Source organism: Lutra lutra, chromosome 6 (assembly GCF_902655055.1).
Source record: "Lutra lutra chromosome 6, mLutLut1.2, whole genome shotgun sequence".
Lineage (NCBI taxonomy): Eukaryota > Metazoa > Chordata > Mammalia > Carnivora > Mustelidae > Lutra > Lutra lutra.
In genome coordinates, this window is record NC_062283.1 from 102531897 (window position 1) to 102559663 (window position 27767).

General features: G+C 36.9%; 1 pseudogene; it reads left to right on the forward strand.

Moving 5' to 3' along the window:
• The first annotated feature begins 259 nt into the window (after positions 1 to 259).
• LOC125101646 (glyceraldehyde-3-phosphate dehydrogenase-like) lies at positions 260 to 27522 on the forward strand (annotated as a pseudogene).
• The last annotated feature ends 245 nt before the right edge of the window (positions 27523 to 27767 follow it).

Below are 27767 nucleotides of genomic sequence, written 5' to 3' on the forward strand. Positions count from 1 at the left end.
AAGAGACTATTTCTAAATGACACTTGTCTCTCTCTCCACACTCTTCTGAAATATCTTTGTAACTTCTCCTATTTACAGGTGGAATCTAATTTTCCACCACCCAGATTCTGGGCTGGCCCTGTTCTTTCTGAACTAATAAACTGTGGGGGAAATTGTATAAATTTGAAGTCTAGGCCTTAAGAAACCTTGCAAATTCTGGTTTCAACCTTTCCGACTGATTCCTACATATAAGGACAAGCCAAACATAACCTAGTAGAGGATGAGAGGCTACATAGCTGAAGAACAGGGCACCCAACCACAGTCATCAACTACCAGAAAGATCAATGAGACCATGGAAGCCCACTTCCCAGCTGGGCCAACTGGACCTGCAAGAATGAATCCAGGTAAGATTAGTGAAAGAATCACCCAGTGAAATACAGGCCAAACTGAAGGATCATGAAGAAGTGATGGTTTTCATCATGAAGTTTATTTGGGGGACAAAGCAATGGATAAATCCTTCCTAAAATTATTAGATAAACTAAAATCTAGCCAACACCCAAGGAGAATTAGTGAATGGAAACACAACACAGGACATTCACTCAGTACAAATCACAAAGAGAGAAGTAATTGTTTTTAATGTGAGAGAAGTGTAAGACGTGTAAATCACTTGGAGAGAGACATCCTATTGACTAATAGGGGTTCCAGAAGAAGATAATGAAGGGAATGGCACAGCAGAAATATACAAATAGATAACTTTTGAGAACCAAGTTATGAAACTACACTCGGTGTACCAGGGGAATATATAAACAAACCCAAACTTTGAACACATTACAGTGAGACTATGGCACATAAGTTTTAAAGAGAATGCATTTTTAAATGTCAGAAAGAAAAGACACATTACCTATAGAAGAACATCAAAACAACAAAAAACTCTTTTAACTACCACAATAGGTACCAAAAAATAATGAAGTAGTATCATCAAAATACTCAAGAAAAATAATTCCAGTGTAGGATTTTATATCCACCTAAATTATCTTTTAAGAATTAAAGCAAAATCAAGAAATACTTCAGAAACACAAATGTTAAGAGTTTACAACTCATAGAATATCACCAAACAAGTAAAGCATGTATTTAATTTTTATGTAAAGTTAATGTGGTAGAAAGACATAAAATATAAGAATATCATGGTGTACAGAAATAGATCATTTAATTTAAATAACTACTAAGTAAAAATAAGGTAGCTGAACTTTGTCATTTCTATGAGAATGCAAGTCCTATGATGATTTTGTTTATCTCTGGGATGTAAACTTTAGTGTTTGTAACATAGTAAGGTTCAATAAGTATTAAATAAGGACTATAGGTCCTTAGTCATGGCAATAAAAGGTACAGCATAGGGAATATAGTCAATGGTATTATAATAGCATTGTATGGTGATGGTGGCTATATCTGTGGTGAGCAAAATGTATGAACTTATCAAATCACTATGTTGTACATTTGAAACTAATATAACATATGTGTTAACTAAACTTCAATAGAAAAGAGGATATCCTTGAAGAGGATAAAACTATTGAAAATCTAGATTTAACAGAGAATACAGTTAGCTATGCATTTAAATAATTAAAAATTCTACTAAAAATAGAAATAAAACCTACAGAATTCAGTAAAAGGCAGAAAAGGAAGGGGAAATGCAAAAAAAATGATAGTAAAGAGAAACATTAAATTCAGGCAGTAGAATTAAAAATATATCAATTACCATAATTAATGAAAATATTTGAAACTCATCTACTGTATGGTCAAGATTATAAAATTAGAGGAAATGAACAACAGTCTGATGTTTGTTACAAGAAAAATAACTAAAACAAGTGTATATGAAAGTTGAAAATAAAAAAACATAGAAAGTATGACATCAATAGGTAACCAAAACAAAAATTAATAAAATAGCATTTAAAAAATCATTAGTATCAGTAAAGCAGTAGAATATGTAGCAGCCATTCATTTTCAACCTCTTTGTGCTTTCCTGCAAATCAGTCACATCTACCTTCCTTAGTTGCTTGCCTTTGAGCACTGTAGCAATTAACTTTTACAGAGAATCAGAAGTGGTTGGTGGTACATATTCTACCCCAAGGATGCCTTCAGCTAGTGCTCAACTGTTATTGGACTATTAAAAACTCAGCTCCTTTGCCATAAGTCAGTATGCCCACTGAACTACAATTTATGCTACAGAGTTCACCAATGATCAAGCTGAGATGTCACCAAAATTGTATCCTTTCTGAGCTTCTTCCTTTTCCTGTTTCCTCCATATTCCTACTTGTTCTTTCTGGGGGTACTTAGTAAATCACCTGTATTTGAATCTTTGGCTCATTCTCCACATCTGTAGGAACCTAACCTAGGACAACTATATAATATTAGTTAAGAAGTAACTGGAGATTCACTTATGCCTATGATGTGGAAGGGTGGAAAAAGTATTGTTCCCACACTAATAAGATGAAAATGCCAGATAAACTATAAAATCATGACTTTTCTTGAACCTGTCAGAGATCTCAGGGCAACCAATTATCTTGGAATCCCAGGAAAGATGTCTCCACGCAGACAGGGCATAGGGACTGAAACACACATGGCAGAGAGACATGAGAAAAAGAGACACCAGTGCCATACAAGTGGCTAAAAATAACTTATCTATTTTTTAAATGAATTTATAAAATCTGAGTATGGGCTACCATAAGAGTATAGAACCCCTGGGAGCCACAGACACAGGGGCATTCATACTACTTACAGGCTGTCCTCCACAGACCTCTGCTAGGGCTCAAAGAAGAAATGGGGCATATTGGGAATAAGAGAAACTCTCATGATTGTGCAGGTTTAGATAAGTAGAGTATCCAACACTAGAGGAAAGGCATAAATTCTCATTTAAAACCTTCTCCTCTACAGAACAAAAGACTTAAGTTGCTGGGAAGTTGTAGTACAAATCACCACTTCAGGCACTCTTAAAGATGAAGCTGCGTGTCACCTGCGTGGCTCAGTGGGTTAAGCCTCTGCTTTCAGCTCAGGTCATGATCCCAGGGTCCTAGGATCAAGCCCCGCCTTGGCTCTCTGCTTGACGGGGAGCCTGTTTCCCCCTCTCTCTCCCCCTCTCTCTCTACCTGTCTCCCTGCCTACTTGTGATCTCTGTCTGTCAAATAAATAAATAAAATCTTAAAAAAAAAAAAAAGATGATGCTGGGGAAATGTTCTGGAGTAGGAATAGGAAATTGTCTTGAGACCAGACCATTAAAGGTCTCCTACCACTAGGGGAGGGGCAGGAAACGCTCATACAAGAACTACTAATGATCCATAGCAGAGTTTGGCTTACATGGGTAGCAAAGCAGGTTTACTAAGGAAATTCCAAACTCGAGACCAAGCTCACCGAAGTTTTAGACTGGGCCAAAACAAGAGAAAATTCCCCTGCCCCATAAATCAGGATTAACAACACAAAGTAATAAAGACTGGCAATCTACCACTGGAGAGAACAAGGACATAGGAAGACCCCATATCAGGTGCAAGAGCAAAAGGGAAGGCTAAAACCTGAGGATGGATAAGGAGAATTAAGAAAAACACTTTGGTTCACCAGGGTGTTTTTTTTTTTCTTTCTTAATTCTCCTTATCCACTAAAATTTTTATGGAATCACAGAAAATTCCAAGCAGCCAAAGTAGTTCTGAGAAAGAACAAAGCTGGAGGTATCACAATCCCAGATTTCAAGATAGACTACAAAGCTGTAGAAAACGAACAGTATGGTGCTGGCACAAAAAGAGAGGCCTAGATCAATGGAATAGAATAGAGAGCCCAGAAAAAACCCACAATTATATGGCCAATTAATCTGTGACAAAAGAGGCAAGAATATACAATGGAGAAAAGACAGTCTCTTCAATAAATGGTGCTGGGAAAACTGGACAGCTACATGCAAAAGAACAAAATTGAGCCACTTTCTAACACCATACACAAAAATAAAGTCAAAATGGATTAAAGACCTAACTGTGAGACCTGGAACCATGAAAATCCTAAAAGAGGAGACAAGGAGTGATTTCTCTGAAATTGGCTGTTGCAGCATTTTTCTAGATAGGTCTCCTAAGGCAAAGGAAAAAAAGCAAACTTAAACTATTGGAGCTACATCAAAACAAAAAGCTTCTGCACACCAAAGAAACCATCAACAAAACAAAAAGGCAGTCTACCAAATGGGAGAAAATATTTGTAAATAATATACCCAGTTAGAGGTTGATATTCAAAATATATAAAGAACTCACTCAATTCAACATCAAAAACCCACAAATAATCCAATTAAAATGGACAGAGGAACTGAACAAACATTTTTTCCAAAATGACATGTAGATAGCCGAAAGACACATGAAAAGAGCTCAACATCACTAATTATCAGGAAAATGCAAATCAAAACCACAATAAGATCAATTTACACCCACTAGAATAGCTAAAATCAAAATGCTAATAAATAACAAGTGTTGGCAAGGATCTGAGCAAAAGGAACCCTTGTGCACTGTTAGTGGGAATACAAATTGGTACAGCCACTATGGAAAATAATATGGAGGTTCCTCAAAAAATTAAAAAAAGAAATACCGTATGATTCAATAACTCTACTACTGGGTATTTACCCAAGAAAACAAAAACAATTTACATACACACACACGTACATATATGTATATACATACATACTCACATACACACACACACATTATGGACACTGGGCAAAATGGATGAAGCAGTGTGGAAGATATAGGTTTCCACTTATGGGATGAGTAAGTCATGGGAATAAAAGCCACTGCATAAAGAATATAGTCAATAATATTGTAATAGCAATGTAACAGGACAAGATGGTAGCTCCGCTTGCAGTAAACACAGCATAATGTACAAACTTGTCAAATCACTAAGTTGTACACCTAAAACTAAGGTAGCATTGTGTGTCAAATACACTCAAATTTAAAAAAAATTTAAGGAAAAACACTATGACATCCAGGCTATCCTAAGGTATTTCTAGAAGCATGTAGAAGTGGTGATACACTGATGATAACCATAGCAACAACATAATCCCACCTAAACCCATGACAAGATTGACATAAGTCTCCACATTAACAGTCTGACAGAAGAGATACACACACTTCTATGCAAAAATGGCTATTTACCTCAATCTGTATTGTGCTGCCTTGATGTCCAGAATCAATAAAAATAAAATTTCACGGCACACAGAAAAATAAGAAGAATTCACTAAGGTAAAGCAATCAAATCAAATCCAACTCAGAAAGACCCCAACGTTGGAATTATCAGGCAATGAACTTAGAACAGCTATGATTAATAGTTTTTAAATTCTAAGTGTAGTTTCCTCATCTTTAAAATGGAGACTTTATTTTTGTTTTTGTTTTCCATTTTGTGTTTTTTTAATGAACACATACCACAACCTCTATAATCCATTGGTTAGACCATCACGAGGCTCCTCCCCTCAACTGAAGGTGGTGTGTGTGGAGGGGCCAGGAGGTGTCAGGACTATCATCTTCCCATGTATCTGGAAACGGAGGAAGACTGAAAAGGGTGAGCACTAGCAGTTTTAGCCATAGATGGTGATAAAAAAAAATGTCCTTTAAAAATATATTTCTTAAAGGAAAAATGGAGTCATTTAAAGAAAACATGACTTTAAAGAGCAGCATAGAGGGCTTATGCTTCTGGCAAAAATAGAGAAGGTGGTACAAGAGCAGATTCTCCAGCCTGCAAATCTGTCATCCTATGCTCCTATGAATTGTCAGATTTGGTGACAAAGGCCACAGGTCTCTTCCTGCAGAGATGTGTAGGATTCATATGGTTTTTGTGCAGATTTAAGGAGATAATGGTATTAGGTGCATATTTAACAAACTTCCCAACATAGAGCAAGGATTTAGTCAAAAGAGAGTAGTTGTCATCAATACTACCTTAGACACTTAATTAAAAGTTTGTTAGGTTTGTTCCAAAGATTCCTAAGAATATGTATAAGCCTTACCTTTTCCACTCCAAGCTGATGACCACCACCCTCTTGCTTCTTTTGCTAAAGGTTTTTCATCAGGAAGGGGAGATCAAATTGCAGCTATTGGTAACTCTCCCACTTCTCTACTCAGAAACATTGAGAAGGCTTTTCCTCACAAAAATGTCAGAAACCCCACTGTAGTCTATATCTGTGTTTTCATCATAGAACTCAAAATTCAATTTTCCACTTTTTATCTTATTTCTATTTGTCCCTACCATAAAACCAAATAGGCTAGATAGCATCACATACCAATTTAAAATACTACTTGCAATACACTTTGAATCTTTCCCTTGAAATCTATATTGCTTTTACAAGTGAATTTCAATTAAAAGTCTGTTTTCATACACTAATCAGAGATACCCACTTGCAAGGATGAATATTGTGCCTAAAAATTCAAGACTATTATTCAACAGGCAGAATCCCCAAATTACAGAATCAACTTTCTTTCACCAATATTTTCAGAATTTATAGCTCTCTTTTATTTTTATACTGCTTGAGTTCTCTTGATGGGTAGTATGCCTTGAATATAGTCTTCAATTAGTAAAATATATAGGATTCAAGCAACAGAATGTGTCCATTTGCGCTAACCCTAGATTCTCGCTTTTATAAGCAGGCAACATGTATTGTGTGATGTCATTCACCAACTATTGGTAACAGCAGAGACGCTGAGTATTTCTAATATATGGCACCTCCATGGTTGCTGTGGTTCTTTCAAAGATGATTTATCAAAATTAAAGTTATGCGCATATAATCAATTTTCCCTAGCTACTTTACTCTGGTCTCCTCTTTAAATTAGGATTACTTTTTGAAAGAATAATTATTTCAAGAAGGCTAAACCCAGAACTGCTGATATCATACAGTTCATTGCCCTCATTTAAAGAGAGTAAGTGACCTCCCCGCATCAATGGCAAAGGTAGGATTGCAAACCCAAGTCATGGGACTTGAGTCTAGACAATTCTGCCATGCTGCCTTCTCGATATTCTCCAGGTAGACTAACTGCCACTAATTGGATGACCTTGGAAAGCCACTTAATTTCTCCAATACATAGCTTCCTCACATGGAAAATGGGGCTAATAATAGTGGCTCTCTCACAGTGTCATTGCAAGAATTAAATGAGTTGCTATTTCAAAGCATGTACAACAGTGCTTGACACACTGTAAGCACCATAAATGTGCTGGCTAAAATAAATTCTGTTACTCTGAAAACCACCCTTGAGTTATTTACTGATATCACTTAACATTTTGATAAGGTAGCTTTAAAATTGCTAGTGCAAATTGTAGTTAAATAAAAGAATAGTTAGTCTGGGACTGGAGTATATTAGAACACTGCCATGAAATCCCCTTGCAGTTGTGTGATCACTTGCCTGAAAATACCAAATAAGCACACAGCTACTCAAATCCTTGTGGAAGAAAACATATTCATTATTCAGTGACATTAATTATGATAGCTAATATTTACTGGCATTTACTAGGCACTATTTTAAATATTAATTATTAATTCTAATTGCCAGAATAACCCTATGGAATAGGTACCACTGTTATGCCCATTTTACAGAACAAGTGCAGAAAAGTAGTTTGTGCAAGTTCACACAGCTAAAAACTGGTAAAGCTGAGATAGAAGAAATGGTCTTGTCCTGAGCATTTCCCAGTTTAGCCAGTCCTCCATTCTTCCCTTGCCCCAGAGTGGCAGAATTCCACTGAGAAATATAAATAAAGAATATATAAAGGAAATATATATATATAGTTTCTAAAATGTAGTCTCCTCACTGCCTGGTGGTAACACATTATAAATGGACAGTTCTATTGAAAGTGACCAAGTTCAGGAAGTGACTGAACCTTAGTTCCTCCCTCAACCTCAGTGAAAAGCCCGAGATTGTCTATGGTACTGAGGTTTTCCTGGGTATGAGAGAGCTGAGGGTTTTGAACAGAGCAAAGATAAAGAAGGGAGTGTGTAATCTGCAAAAAGGATGATACCTTATGAAAACATTAGCCAATCTTGTAAGTTAAAAGCATTAACCAATCTTATCAACCAATTTTAACTTGTGGTTAAAAGTTACCACCCTCTTTGCCACTTCTAAATTTTTCTGCTTCTAGAGGAAAAGAGTTGCATATTCTGAGTTAAAAAAAAAAAAAAAAAGTAGTTCCTAAGAAAGTATCTAGAATCTAGAAAATAATTTTCTGGAACAGTGATATGCACATGATTACAAACCATGGTGACTCTGAATGTATTTGTATACGTGAGTTGAACAGACTTGTCCAACAACCCAGGCTTTGCCCACCCAGAGAGGGTGTGTGGCCCACATGTGCTTTACAGTTGGGAAGAATTGATCATGGAGACATAGTCAGCTCCTTTCCACTTTTAAGAGTCAGAAATGGAGGAAATGGAGGGAATTTTGGCCACTAGCTCCATGTTGTTTTCCCCAGTATTTTGTATTCCCCAACATTTTCTACTATACTGGCAATATGATTTTTTAAGAATCCTTATAAATTTTTCTCTAAACAGGCAAACAGACTCTGGCAATGTGTTTTTGAGAGTATGGATGGGTTATAAATAGGCAGACAGCAGCAATTCTTCCCCAGAGGAATGAGGCCTTGGCATGAACTTTAGGGAAAAATGGTAAGATGAAAGATGCCAGGATAGGCAGACTTTGATAAATTGCTGGTGAGCAGGCTTTAGGAAGCCCTCTCCATAGTGAGAATAGAAGTATGATTGGGTTGGAGACCCATCTACTTACCCCAGGTGATAAAAAGAGGAATCTCTCTAGTTGGTGGAAGAAATGATATAGGGGGTAGAGATGTTAGTGGAATACATACCCTTATACTACCAGGATACCATCTATATCCCCTGCATGGACAAATGAAAAAACAGAGGCCTTGACGTGTCCTTTTCAAGACTTTGGCTCAATAAATACCTATTGCGAACTCATAATATGCTAGGCATGGCTCATACACTGTCAACTAGAAAGACTGTTTCCTGTCCCCAAGGAGCTGATGGAGTAGAGGGTAATAGTTGCCAATTAATTATCACTGTAATGAGCATACAAAGAAGTATAGATCATTTTGGGAACCCATAATAGGAAACCTAACCTTAGTCAAACAAAACATAAGAAGCATTTAAGCCGAGGCCTCAAGAATGGGTAAGCTTCAACTTTTCTATGGGGGGATGATGGGAAGAAGCTGATGAGGAGATTTTAGACAGGGGAAAAAGAAGCATAACTCTGATGGCTCAGTCACAAGGCTGAATTTATGCTTTAAAATATTTATCTTTTTCCATCCAGAACCAGGTAAGGATGGGCCTCCGAAATGCTAAGCCCTTCCTGTTTGATACCTTATTTCCTCCAAGCAGCAGCCCTATGAGGAAAGTGCTATCATTCTTCCCATTTTATACAGGACAAAATGAAAGATCAAAGAGTTTATACTGAATATAAATTTAAAGCTAGGAATTTAAATACAGGTCTCCCTGACACACACCCTAAACTCTTTCCACAACATCTCTGCACATTTGTTTAGAGGGAAACAGAAACAAAAAAAGTCATACTCAGCTCCAGCAGAAAATATCCTGAGGAAGAAGAATGAAGAGAGGAATGCTCCTGTCTGCCTATTTGTAATCTATCTATATCCTCAAAAACACATTCCCAGAGTCTATTTGCCTGTTTAGAGAAAAATGCTTGGAGATTCTTAAAGAATCAGTACCAGAAGGCCTCAGATAACCAAGATTTACTACAGAGTCCAACTCTTCTCTTCTCTCTGTTCTCTCATATGGTGTCTGTCTACTCAAAGTGCAATGTACTTCATTTCCAACATAAAGGACATTTTTCTAAGGTGAAGTTGAAGGTGATCCTTCTCAAAATACATGTCATACAGGAGACATCTAGCTCTCTTTTGAGTCATGTTATATCAGTGCTTCCAATAGCCATATTGTACAAGACAGTTCTCTTAAAGTCCAAAGTTGTTTTTATGTTTGGAGAGGAAAGAGAGAAAGAGAGAGAGAGGAAAGGAAAGGGGAAAAAGGACTACTAAAGAGGAAAAAGTCTCATAAAGATCAAAACACAGCACACAATATTATCAGTAAATTTCAGTGAAAAGAAAGCTTCAAAATTCACACAAAAACATCAAATGATCATACTGTCAGAACACTTAACTTCTATTTTATCACTCAAGGAGACAGGACTGATGATTCTCAGAATGTACTATTCACAGAAAAGAAGCCCACGAATTCACTCATCTTAAGAGTTGTCAATGTTGTGTTTTAAAATTCATTTCAAACACATAAGAATAAGGCATTTTCTGCATCTTTTGGTAAGTCAAAAGAAAGACAAACAAATCAATACATGTTTTTCAAACCAAAAAATATGTTTTCATTACTGAGAAAAGTAAAAAACATAAAAAATCTTCTAACAGTAATAGTGACATTAAACTGTAACACCTCTCTTTTTCGTTTATTGGTAAAATATTTTTTCTTACATAGCATATAAAATGTTTAGAGGAGTTTTTTCCATTTTTACTAAGTCTTCATAATAATCTCCCTGGGACTGAGTTGTAAACTCTTTGGAAACTACTGAGGTATTAATTGGCTTTTAAAATTCTCTTAAAATTATAAATTTCACTTAACTGCCATATATGGCCTTTCCTTTAAATATTAATGACTCTTCAATAAGTAATATCCATAAATAAAACCAGACTTTAGAAGCTATCTCTCATAGGGGAATGAAAATCTGGTAGATTTTGCTTAGCTGCCACAGCTGAAAAACCAGTGCAGAGTTGAGGAAATGTCATTTTGTTCTAGAGAGTATAAATAAACAGAACAAAATGGATGTGTGCTTTGGCAGTCACTGCTAAGAAACAGCACAGAAGAGACAAACAAGGTCAAATAATCTTGTCTCCCATTCAGAAGTTAGGAAAAGACCAATGGTTGTCATTAGAAGGAGAAACTGTTCTAAGAGTTGAGGGAGACAGAAGAACAAAAACTAGTCTAGTCCTCTCACTTAAGTGATACAGAAGCAGAAGAATGGAAAGCCATGTTATACAACCAGGCAGATAAACATAAATATTTAGCATTCCGCTCTTCTCAAAGCCTTTTCTGTTTTATTCCATAAGTAGCATCATCCCAAATTTATAGATAAAACAAAAACAGGGACAAGAAATGACTTCACTGAGACCTCACAAGCAAATGAGTAGAATGGCACTAAAACTTGGGACCAGTGTTTACAGTAAGCCTTCTGGATGAGGTCTTGAGATGTACAGTACACAATTATGGAACTCTATCTTCTTCCATCCGTCCGTCCATCCATCTATCCATCCATCCATCCATTTATACTGTCCTAGGTTTCAGATTGAAAGCTCCCAGATGTGTTCCTTTGGGGTATTTACATCATAAAGAGGACTTTGATCTTCAATTACCAGTATGTCCAAAGTTATTTACAGGAGTCAATGAGTCATTGATTATTCAATAACTAACTGGGGGGGAAAGCCACAACTTAAATTCCCTGAATATAACATTTTCTGAATACAAATTGGAAACGTTGTTACTCTAGCAAGAATAAATCAGTAAAAGCAAGTAGATAAGTTATAAACTTTGTCCAAATATGAATATGAGACTGATTAATCTATTAAGTGGATTTCCAGTAACACAATAGGATAAATTCTATCATCCAGGATAAGCAAGTGTTAAGAAAGTCAGATTTAGTGTTTTCAGTTCTATTCTGGCCAGTCCTGACTCCATCATTAATTTCTAATAATTTCAATGATCTCTCACCTCCAACGTAATGACACCATGAGGTGTCATCCCGGGCCACAACATATCTCAGGTTCATTTACACCCATCACAAACTCCCAATAAACATGAGTGTGCCTTTTCTCTGCTATATCTTTCACTTAACAGATTTCTGTATCTTTCAACTCCATTAGTTCCATGTGTAGTCATAAATCACGGCTAAAATTGTTTATTTTTTTCTTGCCTTCGTATTTGTCCCATACTCTACTACTTTTGTTACTCTGCTATTAAATGGTAGATTAGGGATGAACAAAATATGGTGAAAATACATAAAAACTCTAAAACTGGATTTTGAGTGAGTAAGGTGACATAACTTTCAGCTAAAGAAACTAAAATAAAAATTTAAAAAAACAGAGCTTTTGAAAATTTCAGAAATATTAAGATTTTTAAAGTACTATACACCAAATTGTTTGGGCTTTATATAAAAAAGGCTTAACGAACTAAAAATTATCTTATTTAACAAAAAGATTTCAAATGTAAGCTAATTTCTCCTTTTTCTTCCATGTTCACATTCTCCCCCCATTCTGATTCGTACTTTTAATTCTAGTTTTATAAATTTATCCCATTCATGATTTACAAATGGAAATGAACCTCAATGAACACTATGAGCTTTTGTGTTCCTGCTGCATTCTTTATACCCCATTCAGGATAACATCCTGAAATAGGTGTTCATATTCACCAGCTCCTCTTTCTCACCTGTCATGCACCCAATCCCTTTAATCAACCTCTTATCCCCACCATTCCACTTGTTTATCAGATAGAAAGAGAAGAGACAGAGCACAAGCAGGGGGAGAGGCAGGCAGAGGGAGAAGCAGGCTCCCCACTGAGCAAGGAACCCAAAGTGGGACTTGATCCCATGACCCTGGGATCATGACCTGAGCCAAAGACAGATGCTTAACCAACTGAGCCACCCAGGCATCCCTAGGCTTTACTTGTTTTGACAATGTTAGGTTCACAGCAAAATTGAGGGGAACATGCAGACATTTCCCGTATATATCCTATTCCCTCAAGTGTATAACCTCCTCTATTATCAACATGTTCTCACCAGAATGGTATATTTATGCTTGGTGAACCTACACTGACACATCATAATCACTGAAAAGGCCATAGTTTACATTATGATTCACTCTTGGTGTTGTATATTCTATGGGTCTGGACAAATGTATAATGACGCATCTACCCTTAGAGTAACACAGAGTGCATTTTCACTGGGCTAAAAATCTTCTGAGGTATCTCTAGTCATCCCTTTCCTCCCAACCCCTGGCAATCACTAATCTCTTTATTGTCTCCATAGTTTTGCCTTTTCCAGAATATCACAAACTGTATGTTGAAATCATACAGTATGTAGACTTTTCAGATTGGCTCCTTTCACTAATAATATGCATTTAAGATTCTCAATGTGTATTCATGGCTTGATAGTTCTTTTCTTTTTAGCACCAACATTTCCCTGTTGTCCTCGTTCCAGGTTCTGGCCATTCTAATATGTTTGAGTGGCATCTCATTGTTGTTTAACTTCCATTTCCTTCATGAGATATGACATTGAACATCTTTTCATGTGCTTATTTGCCATCTTTATCTCTTCTTTGGTGAGATGTCTGTTAAGGTCTTTGGACCATTTTTTAAAATCAGATTGTTTTCTTATTACTGGGTTTTAAAAGCTTTTTATGCATTTTGTATGATGATCTTTTTTTTTTTTTTCCTTTTCAAGATTTATTTAAATTCTAGTTAGTGGGGCACCTGGATGACTCAGTCAGTTGACTCTGACTCTTTATTTCAGCTCAGGTATAATCTCCGGGTCCTGAGATGGAGTCCCAGGGAGTCTGCTTCCCCTCTGCACCACTACCTCCCATTCATACATACTCTATCTCTCTCAAATAAATAAATCTTATAAAAAATTCTAGTTGATTACCATATAGGGTAGTATTAGTTTCAGAGGTAGAATTTAGTGATTCATCCCTTGCATATAACACCCCATGCTCATCCCAGTAAGTGCCCTCCTTAATGCCTCCCCCTTTACCCCATCCTTCCACTTACCTCCTCTCCAGCAACCCTGTTTGTTCTCTGTTGTTAAGAGTCTCTTATGGTTTGCCTCCCTCTCTGTTTTTACCTTATTTTTTCCTTCCCTTCCCCTCTGTTCATCTGTTTTGAAGCCTCCTCACAGATGAGTGATGCCTAAGTAATATTCCATTATATATACATGTTTGAAGATGTGGTATATTTTGAATAGTAGTCCTTTATCAGATGGCTTTTGCAAATATTTTCTCCCAGGCTGCAGCTTGCCATTTTATTCTCTTAACCATTTCTCAAAGAGCAAAAGTTTATTTTAATTAAATCGAGCTTATCAGTTCTTTCTTCCATGATCTTGCTTTTTGGCATATTATTTAAAAAGGTAACACCAGTCCCAGGGCATCTAGTTCTACCCTTTTCTTACCCCATCTCTAAACGGCTTGCAACATAATTGACCAGTTTCTCATGCCCTCTTTATTGAAACACTCCCATTTTTGCTTCTTTGTCCTACTCACTGCTTGCTGTAGTCGCTTTGCTCACTGTGTCTCCTTTGTTTGAGCTTCAAATGTTAGAGTGTATCTCCATTCACCTCTAACTTTCCTCTCATCTGGTCCCATAGCCCTACATTTCATTTTTATTCCTGCTATTCTACATGTGTATCGTGACCCCCTTGTTGAGCTCCAGACTACTAAAACCGGTTGCATACTTGACCTCTCCACACAGATATTCAATAGTCATGGAAAACATGGTCACATTAGAATTACTGATCTCCTAGATTCATTCCTGTCCAGTCAGCTGTATCTCAGTACATAGAAAACCACTCATTGGCGGCTTAAACCAAGAACTAAAAGGTTCTCCCTGGGGTGCCTAAGTGGCTCAGTTAGTTAAGCATCTAACTCTTGATTTCAGCTCAGGTCATGATCTCCAGGTCATGGGATCAAGCCCTGCATAGGACTACACACTCAGTACACAGTCTGCTTATCCCTCCCCCCTGCTCCCCCCCATTCATGTGCTCACTCTTTCTCAAAAAAAAAAAAAAAAAAAAGTCCTTGATTTTTAAGTTTTCTTCATATCATTCATCCAATCTACAAAATTCTATAATTCTACATCTAAAATCTCTCTTGAATCCGTCTACTTTTTTTCATTTTCAGTGCTAATACCTCAGTTTTGCCATCAGAATCTCTTTATTGAATTACTGTGATCATCTCGGAACTTCTTCCTGTCTGTCTCCCTATAATCCATTACCCACAGAATAACCTAAATTATTTCATAAAACATAAACCATATCATGCTTAAACCTCCCAACAGTTTCCTTTTGTATATAGTAAAAGATCCAAATCCTTTAATACTTCTCACAAGGCCTTTTATCATTTAAATCCTGACTCTTCTGTGGATGTCCCTCCTTGCCACCATACTTCTTACTCACGTGATAGTTATCTTTATTGTCTCTTATTTCCTTAGACATGCCCAACCTCAATCCTGTTTTAGTTTCTTAATTCTTATTCTTCCTTCTACCAAAAATGCTCTGAAGATTTTCTCACAGCTATTTCTTTGTTATTAAACTCTGATTTCAAATGTAATCTCCTCAGAGAGGTCTCCCCCATCACCCACCCCACCCAGAAGCACAGTCATTCTTTTTTTGCATAACCTTTGTTTTCTCCATAGCTCTTACAATGATCTGAAATGATCTTAATTAGTGCTATTGCTATTGTTATTGTTTATTGTCTGTCTCTGTGCCTCTACTAGAATGTGAGTTCCAGGGGGACAAGTACTTCCTCTGACTTGTCTTATTATGGTTGTTTGTCCAGCTTCGGGAATAGTTTTTATGTTTATGGGGACTCAACATTATTATTTTTTAAATGAATAAATGTACTCACTGAATAGGCAAATTGTTAAGGGGCCACAAACTCTATGATCCTTGTTTTTGTAGTGAATCAGATCTAGTTGAGTTGCATAGGGTCATAAATCAAAGCATCTGAAAGATCTTTATGTCTGTTTGCACACAGAATTGACTTTTTATCGAATTTACAGCCTTAATTAAGCTGTGAGACAACAGATACTAGGAAACTGTATTTACTTGATTTTGCAAATGAGCACATTGACATCTATAGAGAGTATAGAGAACTCTAATGAAGTCAGATTTCTGAAGTGCTAACAATGTTGTGCTACTATGCTTTTTCTAGAAATGTGGCCATATCCACTGAAATGACACCCATCCCAGTGCAATATTCAGGAACTATAATCAAGAGCTAAGTTACTGATACATAAGATAGTCCAGGAGTACAGGCTAAATTAGAAGAAGATATATCATTATTTCTAAAACACTGCTTTGATTTTATTATTCCCTCCTCCTCAACCCATAGCAGAATCTATTGACCTTCCTGACTTTGTCAACTGGCATATGCTGGAATTAAGGTTTATAAAAAGTAGTTATTTAATGATATTTGTAAAAAATTATGACAACATTTATAACTATCCTATCTTCAGTTCCAAACACAAGGTGAAAATTAAAGTAAAAACATTGAACAAATTAATTTTGGCTTGGCAATGCGTTTCAATGACTGAAACAATTCTGAACTATAAATAAGTGTTTTTACATGTCTTACAATTTTTTTCTAACTAGAACACATTTCAAAAAAACTATTAGTATTCTTCACACATTCCTAGAGCATACTTTATAGAGTTGATCATCTCAGAAACAACCCAGTGAATATTAGCATCTGGAAATCCCATTATCTGCCCTTGAGACTTATTATTAATCATGGTGACACAGGTGCTTGCTAAGAAATGCAAACATTTGCGGGGGGGAAGGTAGGTCTAAAGAATTAGTTGTATCATGGGGAGAAAACAGTGTGCTTTAGTGTTCTCACTTGAAAACGTTGAGGGAATGACATCTGGTGCTTACCACCAGGAACAACAGTCCCAGAATGTCAATCCATTGCATAGTTTGCTAGTGTTAGGGTCACCAAAAAGACATGACTCACACAGGCAATGGGTGGAGCACTACTTTTCTCACACAGAAGAGAGGCAGAGCAAGATCAACTTTAATAGTAAGCATCAGTACCCCATGGTCAGCAAATCTCACCCCACAGCTGATATGGGGAGAAGGTCTGCACGTATCTTTCTTGTCCTGCAGGTGAAGGGCCTTTTCCCTCCCCTACAAAACTGAAAGAACAAACATATCAACACACACTTAAGCTGAACAGAAAACTACACAACAGACCTGAACAGGGAAAGATAATTCCAACCAAAGACAAATTTACATCTTATGCTATAAGGGCTTTTTATCTTTCTGCAAGGAAATGTTCCGGGCCCAAGGCCACTCTTCCCTAGCTATGTTAGGGATTGAAAGACTACTCGCTCATGAGTCCCCAACAGAAAATGTATTGGCCTAACTCAATGTTATTTTATGATACCTGAGGACAAGAAAGTTAACTGAAGCTTCTTTCTCAAACTCTACCCCCATATATCTTTTCCCCTACTATTTTCTCCTTTACCATTTAGAAGCAATAGTGCCTTTCCATACATCTGTTCCTTAGGAAGATTGATAGAGTTACAGAAAAAATACATTGGATTAATGTTCTAAAATATGCTCTTTAGAGTTACAGCAAAGAAAATAGTTTTGAATGACAAACTATGTTTAGTCTGTACAAGCCAGATGCCTAAGACAGAAAAGTAATTTTGTTTGTTACATTTCTGAAACTTGATTTTAAATATGAAGAGAAAAATACCAAAAACAGTAGAATTTAGGTAGAACTCTCTAAAAATAAATGTACTAGTTTCAGTAATACTAGCTGCTATAACAAACAAACTCCAAGTTTATATGGCTTAAGGCCACAGAAGTTTATTTCTTGAATGTACAAAAGAACAATGAGGGTGTTTCTGACTGGTAGCCGTAGGTGACACAAGGTGGAACTATGCTCCCTGTAGTCACTCATGGATACTGGGTCTTTTAATATCACCATAGGTGTTGATGTCTGACCAGTAGGAGGGGGAAGAAAGTGTTAAGATTGTACACTTGTTCCTTAACTGCCTTAAGGGTCTGGGAAAAAATTTAAAAAAATTAATGTCTTCTATTTTCTTTTCTGCAAGAATTAGTCACATGGCCCTGTTAGACAAAAGGCATGCTAGTGAATGACCATTTCCCAGGGGACAGTTCTATTCCCTAGAAGAATTTTGAAATAAGAGGTCCATAAAATGAGTCAGTGGTGGTTGTTTCCTAGAAAAGCAAAACACTTGACCCTGTGAATTATTTTATTTTTATATTTTTAGGATTTGTTTGAGAGAGAGAGCATGAGAGAGAGGGCATGAGTAGGGGAGGGGGTAGGGGCAGAGAGAGAGGGAGAAACAGACTCTCCACTGAGCAAAGAGTCTGATCCCAGGATCTGGGACCATGACCTGAGCTGAAGGCAAATGTTTAACCTACTGGACCACTCAGGTGCCCATCCCCTGTTAATTCTTAATATTGAAACTTCGATAGGAATGGCCAATAGAAACTGATAGATTTAGGGTTCAGAGAGCAGAGAGTGTTTGTGCCCAGCTTCCTGTATGGAACTCAGAGGTAATATAACGTTATTGAACACTCAGTACTAAAATGGGTAGCATCAGTGGAGCTGAAATTGTGGTAAAATACTTCTAATCAGATACACAGTTTGAAATAACACTCATCTCCAAACTACCAAAGGTCTATAAAGGTGTAGGAGAGCATCTAAGGTAGCTTATCCTACTCCACATTGATGTAAGGTAAACTAAAGATGCCTTTCTTTTTTTTTTTTTTAAAGATTTTATTTATTTATTTGACAGACAGAGATCACAAGAAGGCAGAGAGGCAGGCAGAGAGAGAGGAGGAAGCAGGCTCCCTGCTGAGCAGAGAGCCCAATGCAGGGCTCATTCCAGGACCCCGGGATCATGACCTGAGCTGAAGGCAGAGGCTCCAACCCACTGAGCCACCCAGGTGCCCCTAAAGATGCCTTTCAATTATGAAAAGAATAACACAGAATAAACAGCAGGGGTCTAATGACTGGAGAATGGGGTCCAGCAGACCTTGGCAGCAGGTTTCAGCAGGGCTGGATGCTGACAACCAAAGGAATGGTTGCATTGGTAGAGTTAGGTTCCCTTTTTCTGAGAAAAGAGCTCAGTTAAATAAAGGTACAGAAAAATAATGTCATTTGACTGCACAGAAGTTTGGTGGTTCAAAATACATGTCTCATACATCTAAATACTGAACACTGCAGCATTAGTAACCATCTCAAAATCTCTGGGATTTTAATAATTTTCTCCTGAGATGCTTGACAATTAGAAAAGTATATGGTTTTAAAGTCATCTTTCTATTTCAGAATTTTATTTAGTAAGATATTTTAATCATTAAACCAATACTAGATTCTGTATCATGATCAAGTTGAGGCTTACATATTTGAGATCACTGTTTTTTTTTTCCCTCTTCCATAACATCTCACTACATTTGGTGTTTTTCTTCCAATTAGGAGCCAAGTATTCTTCCCACTTGACAATCCTTTTAGCTGATTATGAAAGAGCATTTCTCTCATGGCTGGTAACCATGTGGGCCTCTCAACTCAACGGCAGTGTCAGTGGCTCTCAAAGTCCTCTATGATTCTTGAGGTGCTCTCAGTTGCTTTTGAAACAGCTTGCCTCTCCCTTTTTACCTCCACATAGAGAACCTTTGAATCTGTCCAGGATGTTGCCTTTCTCTATTTTTGTTTTGGAGTTGGCTCCAAACAGTTGTTTCTGCCATATTTCCACAGCACTTCCAAAGTGTGTACTTTAAAGAGGTTTTATTTTAAATCAGACCCTCATATATAGACCCTACAAAGTTAGTGGAAATACGTTTGGACATTTTCTCATGGTGGCAAGAGAGGTAGAGAGTTATTCTTCAATAGATTCACTCAAGTTAATATCCACACAGCTTCCCTCACACAATAGCCCATTCCATTTGTATACCTTGAAAACTTCGGGTCTTCTCAGTGATCTTTATTATCCCTTCTGAACCTCACTTTCCTCAACATTGAGCCTTCCTATCCCCAGTGATAGGTTTCATTCTCAAACTGACCTGTCTTTTACAGAAAATATATTTGTAAGAAACACCATTTAACAGACATTATCATTTCTCTGGGAATTAATTATAAATCCTTACTAAATATCCTTGAAGGGGAAAGCATTTTATACGTCTTTTTTAAATCTTCAAAAACAGTTGGTATAGTGCTAAGTTTATATCATCTGGCAGACTAAAGTCACACAAAAAAGTGAAACTGAGTGTGACTATGTCAGTATGTTACTGTGGCTCTTTTTGAGGAATAAGGACAGATCTCTAAAACAGGAACATAAAACTCATCAATACAATTATGACATTTCAAGCTTCTGTGCAGAAAAATGGCCCTGCTAACCATGAAATGAAATAGTCTTTAATATCTAATTAAATACCTTCTTTGATGAGAAAAAAAGTATGGTCTCAAATTTTATGATTTTTCACTTTCTAGTAAGTCTAGTGTAAAAAACAGATCAATGCAATACCATGCCTTTATTCCCTCTCTGCAGTGAGTAGAACTTGAAATTTCATAGTTCCTTATCGTACAAAGGATATTTTCAGCCACAACTTTGTTTTTACATTTAGGCCATTGACAGTAACTTTGTAGCACTTGTACAGATGATCACGCCTCTTGTAAAGGGGGACATCTTCTCTTTGGTTTGTACTGAGTTCCAAATTTCACAGTAAATGTCACTAAGACTTACTGTTTCTCACAGATATTTTATGAGCTAGCTCCTATGTTCATCATCATCGCTTCCCAACAAATTTCTGCCAGTGGTTACTTCACAGGAATAGCCCCTCTTCAAGGACAGGTAGCTTGGCACCAACTCAGCCACCAAGGTATTGATTTAAAAGACTTAACCAATCCGTGTAAACACTCTTCTCTTCACTGAGATATACATTGTTAGGGAATATAATTAGAATCCTGGCAGAGTTAGGGATCAGTCAGTTATATCAAAACTCATTTCAAACTCCTTAGGTGGAAGAATTTACTGGTTTTAATTTAATTTAATTTAATTTAATTTAATTCTCCTCTCTGCTCCTTGCTATTATGTTGCCTTCATTCTCTCTGCTATCACAAGAATATGGCTGAAGCTCACTTTGGTACCAAGGTGAAAAATTCTAATGAAGTCCTCTTACGGACACTCCATAGATTAAATACTCACTTGTTGCTGATCAAAGGATGACTGGGATGGTGGTAGTAGGTTAATGGCAGCACCCCACACAAACACATTAGACTTGGAATAGGGGTGCATGAGCTTTATTTGACATGATTAAGTAATAGAGGGTCACTGTTAGAACTTACAAAAACTTGCAACCAGCAATAAATGTCATTTATATATTGACATAAATGATAAAATGGTAGTTTTGCTTTGGTTTTGTACTCTAAAAATGTATCACTTAATTATTGAGTAGCACAGTTTTATAATTAGGTAATTCAAGGAACCACGAATGAAAGATCACCTCAACTCTATACAGTGTGATGGCTACATTTCTTAACCATTCTGTCTTCATGTTGTAAAGTTACTGATGAATAAAACAAAAATCATTTATAATTTTGTCTATTAAAAAAACTATTGAGGGGCGCCTGGGTGGCCCAGTGGGTTAAAGCCTCTGCCTTAGGGTCAGGTCATGATCCCAGGGTCCTGGGATTGAGCCCCACATCGTGCTCTCTGCTCGGCAGGGAGCCTGCTTCCCCCTATCTCTGTCTGCCTCTCTGCCTACTTGTGATCTCTGTCAAAAAAATAAATAAAATCTTAAAAAAAAAAGCTATTGAGCTTAATAAAGAATTCATATCCTTTGATGGAAAGGTAATGTTAAATTAAAATGGGCTCTCATATAGATAGCTATTTAGGAGATCAATAAAACAATGATCCAATGTAAGTAAAAAGCCAGCAAAAAAACAATATTCATATTATAATTTTCATTGATGCTTAATTTACTTCAAAATCATTTTTCTGTTAAGGTCAATAGATCCTTTCATTCTGGACAATTAGAAATGATTATCTTAAAATATTAATATAATGAATCACTGAACAATATCTAATAATGATCACTATTATAAGAGAGTATTTATCTACACAACACTATAATATTTTTCTCCTTCACCTAACCAGAAAGAGATTTATTTCCCCATGAGAATTTTCATCAGCATTTTCCAGGTTGTCCTCTCACCAAACACTACATTATTCACTATTGCTGATTACGCATATTTGCAAGCATTTAATTTTAGACTATAGTAGATACTTAATGAACATCTTCTTTACTCATCAAGAAATATTGCTGAGTTCTTAATCCCTGAAGGCTTGTCCCAACTGGAGGTAGAGGGATGAATATGAAATAATCAATAAAGACAAGCAGTGTTCAGAGAAATAGGCTTACTAAATTTACTCTGCCTAAAAATCAAGGAACTCCCCCTTAGCAGTAAGCCCTTGCTGTGACTCATACTTAGTCGGGGCCACCAGAGAGCAGCCAGCAAAGACCCTGCTATGGTTGCTCTAGTCTACTGCCTTGAGAAGTCTATGAATAGCTCAGTGATATGCTTAATAAAAAATGTGGACGATGAGGCATATCTGTCTGCCCAATCAAATAAACAATTACAAATTTCTCCTGTGTGTGGTGCAGAACTTACATATTATCCCAGGACAGGGAAACCAATTATAATGAGAAACTACAATCTGGGGTGCCCCCACCTCAATTTTGCCGGAACTTGGGAGTTCCTCTAGGCAAGAGTCCTCAGCTTTCCCACATTCTTTTTGAGAACTTTTGATGTGAAGGACAAGCAGAGAAATGGAGGAGGACCTTGTGGGAATATTGAACTTAGAGTCACATATTTGCCTTTTTTTTCTTTTCTTTTTCAGAGGAGAGATACTGCAGTATGTTTGCAGGATTGGTGGGAATTATCCAGAGAAAGAGATCGTGCTGGTGAAGAAAGGGAAAACTGCAGAGCAAATCTGACAAGGTAGAAAGGACAAGGGGCCCCGAAGCACAGGTGAAAGGTGAGGGTGCAGAGCAGGGAGGGGCCTCTTCCACCAGAGCAGGGGAGGGCAGCGGCAGGGCAGGTGCGGGTATGATCCCCAACGTGATAATGAGAGGGAGACAGAGCTCCCTTCCAATAGCTTCTATGTTCTTTTACACTGAAGTAGAAGCCAGCTCTATCTTCTGCAAGATAAGGAAGGTAAAGAGAGGTTCCAGAAGAGAGGAGAAGGTATGAAATAATCATCCAAGATAGTGTTTCTCAAATAATCCAAGGTAATAGACCATTTATTTTTATTTGCACTCCACCATGAACAAATACTCTTACAAAATAAAAATGAAATACTGGAATATTAAATTTTTAAAAAGTCAGATAAAACCAAAACAAGACTTGTCTAACATTAGATTCAGGAGCATTAAACTTATTCCTTGAAATTGCTCTAAAAGTTTGCAAATTCACTCTTCATGGACCACTAATAAATAGCTTATAAAAGAGCACCAGTTTCTGAAAAATACTTTAAGAAGCACAGATCTGGAAGAGAGAGGCTTCAAAGCTTGCTAGGAATGCATTGTAAAATTTCCTGCCAGTGTTACCCAAGTATCTAAACTAGCTATCCTGAATTATGTTATTTTTCTGTGCAAAATTCAGCTGTTTAGGGTACAGACAAGAAAAAGCTGGATGACTGGATTCCATAGGACTTGAACTACCGCTGGTAGAGAACATCAGAGCTCAAAGATGGCAGCGCTTTTGCAAAGGCCAAACAGACCATGGGATATAAACTGAGCAAAGAGTAGAACAAGGTGCGAGGAGGAATGATGTTAGTAAGAAAATGATGGGGTTAGTGGACTAGCAGCTTCAATATCGAGGAATCCTATCAGTGGAACTGGATGATACAAGGGTGTTGAGATGGAAGGCGAGATGTCTGAAATCACACTTTCAGAGTTTTTAGGAAAAGCAGTGGCTGAGAGGTTATTTCAGTAAGCAGCAGAAGAGAATTGGGATAAAATACCATTGGAGGGACTCACTGACAGTAAGAATGGAATGGAGAAAGGGATTTTGAGTCAAAAACTAAAGACCTTACTGAATGAAGGAAAATTCAGAAAAAGGGAGCCGATTTAATAGTCAAATATCATGAATATCAAAAGAATAGCGAAGTTTTGGCAAGATAGAGTAGAAGAAATTACAAAAATTATAAGAATTAGCAATATGAAGAAAAAAAAAAGAAAGAAAGCAACTCCACTTTCTGGTCACAGGTACCTGGAGAGTGAAACCAAAACAAAACAGAACAAGTCTTCATTCTGCAGACACAGCTCAGTCCTCCGAACCTTTTAAATAACACACAGCTCAGTCCTCAAAACTTTTAAATAACAGAGTAAGAATTCCAGAGGGTACCATGGAAGTGTTTATATGTGCTTAGTTCCACAATCATGGCCAGCTAGATCCAAACACCCCTCCCTCTTTTTTTGCAATAGTATCAGAGATAAAGCAAAACATACTGCTGATATATATCTTTAAAAAACCAATGTCATGATATATGAGACTATTCTCCTATAATGAAACATGTCAATAAAATGTTGGGATGCTAATAGACTAACAATATTTTATATAAGTTGAATTTCAATAACAAAGTAACTGAAAAAGATTAATCAAATAAATTATGGTCAAAGGTTGACATAGGAATTTCATATGCACTCAAATTAGAGAGTTTCAGCTAAATAAAGTGTGCTTATTTTGATAAAATGGTAAGAGGAGCCTTAACTATATTAAGTTTTTCTGTTTATTATTTTACAAATTTTTTAAACAATAAAACATAAATATGACATCCTTTGTTTTATTATTTTAATCATTTCTCTATCAAACTATAAAAATAGAATACATATATATATGTAACTATATGTATAACTGGAGCTTTATAAATGTACCTATAAAACAACAATGATGAATCTCAAGTCCAATATAAAAAGTTAAAACAACTTTTCAAATATATGTTGGAAAAGAGTAGTTTCCTGATTTGAAAAGTGGGATAATAAAAGCATCAAACCTGTAAGATACACAGAGATTGAAATGAGACAATTATTGTCTTGTACTGAATATGTGCATTCCCAAATCCCTCAAATTCATATTCATATATCTCCAATGTAGTATTTTCGGAGGAATGGACCTTTGGGTAGTAATTAGGTCTAGATGAGGTCCTGAGAGTGGGGCCCCTAATGATGGGATGAGTAATCTTTTAAGAAGACAAAAAGAGTTTTGGCCAAAAGAGCTTTGACCCTCTGGCCAAAAAGAGCCCAGAGCTCTCCTGCTCTCTCTTCCATGTGATGAAAATGCAAAAAAAAAAAAAAAAAAAAAAAAAGCCATCTAAGGTCAGGAAGAAGTGCCCTGCCAGCAAATGAATCTCCCAGCACCTTGATCTTGGACTTCCCAGACTCCAAAAATATAAGAACTAAATGTCTATTATTTAAGCCACTAAGTCTATGGAATTTCGTTATGGCACTTCAAGCAGATTAAGACAACCATATAAAGAATGCAATGGCACGACTAGCATCCATTGGCCTATAAAATGGTACCACTGCATAAAAATTCAAAACTTTACAAAACACACCATAAACCCAGTTATTTGCACTGTATAATAGCAGGGAGTTATTGTACACTGGACATTATTAGAATAATAAAGTAAAAATGTTAATAGCACTTGTAGTTACATAGCAGTGACCAAATGCCAAGCACCATTCAGATCACTTTACATATATAAAAGTGTTTAGTCTCATGATAGTGCTACAAAATGGTATAATTATCCTCATTACATGCAAGAGGAAATTTAGGAACAAAGTTTCTAAATGTTTTACATGTATTAAGCCTTTAACTTTGCTAGCAATAATAAGATATGGGTAGTATTACTGTCCTCATTTTATAGATGAGAAAAGTGAGAAGTGTTAGCTTACTTATTGATCCATGTTTTTCAACAAATAGATGATGGAGTTGGAATCTGAGCGTACACCATCAGGCTCAGACCTATGTACCTAGTTACTACATATTATCAAGGGGATGATGGTCTGTTCAGATATCTTACAAACCAGTAAGAGGATGTTAATACTTCTGAAAAATGGGCAATGAATTTGAACATATAATTCACAAGTGTACACACCTCTTCTCTTCTTTGAAATGCTCATCATGTCTATGGTTGATTGCCTGGATAGCTTTTTGTGCAGAAGCCTAACCGACTAAATACAGAAGAAAAAAAAATACATTACAGTAAAAATTTGGGTAAAAATAGTAACCTCCCACATGGGCAAAAGTATTAAAGAGAGTGTTAAAATCTCAGATTGCTTGTCAAACTGAATGGAAATTTTAATTTATTAGACATACATACCATGTAAAAGATTTTTATTCTTTTAAAATTACTGTTTCTTGTACAAACTCATTTCAATCACTTGAAAATGACTGTGTAGATCACTCTGGACATCACTGGTTAAAAATGACTGAAATGGAGAAGTTGAAATCTACCTTTTCTACCTTTTTACCCAGACCATTGATCTTCCAATAATAATTGATTGCATAATAAATGATTAATAGACCATGAAAGCATCAAATAGTTTACATAGATTAAAAGACAAAATTTAAATGTTATCTCTTTTAATATCAATCCTTTGAATTTTTATTTCATAATTACTAAAGTGGATATTCACTATATTCTTCCATTACTTTCAAATTATCTCTTCCCTGATGGGAAGACTATCAAACTCTTGTCATCAATATAAAAATATTTTAAAATATGATTCTCTGCTCCTGTCCTTTTGACAGACAACAGCATCTTCTGGTGCATGTCCCTGAGATGTGGAGGTGAGGACTGGAGTCAATGGATTTGGCCATACTGAGTGTCTGATCACCAGGACTATCTGAACTCTGGCAAAGTGGATACTGTCACCATCGATGACCCAACCCACAGCAAAGTCTACAGCACAGGCAAGGGTGAGAACAGAAAACTTGTCATCAATAAAAAGCCCATCTCCATCTTCCAGGAGGGAGATCCTGCCAACATCAAATGGGGTGATACTGGTGCTGAGTATTTTGTGGAGTCCACTGAGGTCTTCACCAGCATGGAGAAGCCTGGTGCTCACTTGAAGGGTGGGGCCAAGAGGGTCAATATCTCAGCCCTTTCTGTTGATGCACCCATGTCTGTGATGGGTGTGAGCCATGAGATGTACGACAACTCCCTCAAGATCATCAGCAATGCCTCCTGCATCACCAACTGCTTGGCTCCTTGGGCCAAGGTCATCCATGACAACTCTGGTATCACAGAGGGATTCATGAATACAGTCCATGCCATCACTGTCACCCAGAAGACCATGGACAATTCTTCTAGGAAACTATGGTGTGATGGCTGAGAGGCTGCCCAGAACATCATCCCTGCTTCTATTGGCACCACCAACGCTGTAGGCAAGATTATCCCTCAGCTGAATGGAAAGCTCACTGGCATGGACTTCTGTGTCCTCACCCCCAATTTTAATTTATTCGAAACACAGACCATTTATATTATTCTTTTAAAATTATTGTTTATTGTCCAAACACTACAGGTCAGTCGTGGATCTAACCTGCTACCTGGAGAAACTTGCCAAATACAATGACATCTAGAAGATGATGAAGCAGGCACCAGAGGGCTCCTTCAAGGGCATCTCAGGCTACACTGAATACCAAGTTGTCTCCTGAGCCTTAACAGAAACACTCACTCTTCCACTTTCAATGCTGAGGCTGGTATTGCTCTCATTGACTACCTTGTCAAGTTTGTTTCCTAATATGATGATGAATTTGGCTACAGCAAACAGTTTCCTTGTAAATAGGGGTGCTAGTAGAATATTTTCTTCTACAATTCAGTCTTTTACTCCAGTTCCTAATACAGAGATCCTTAAACCTTTGGAACTTCTTGGGTAATAATAGCAGTGTCTTTGTTCTAA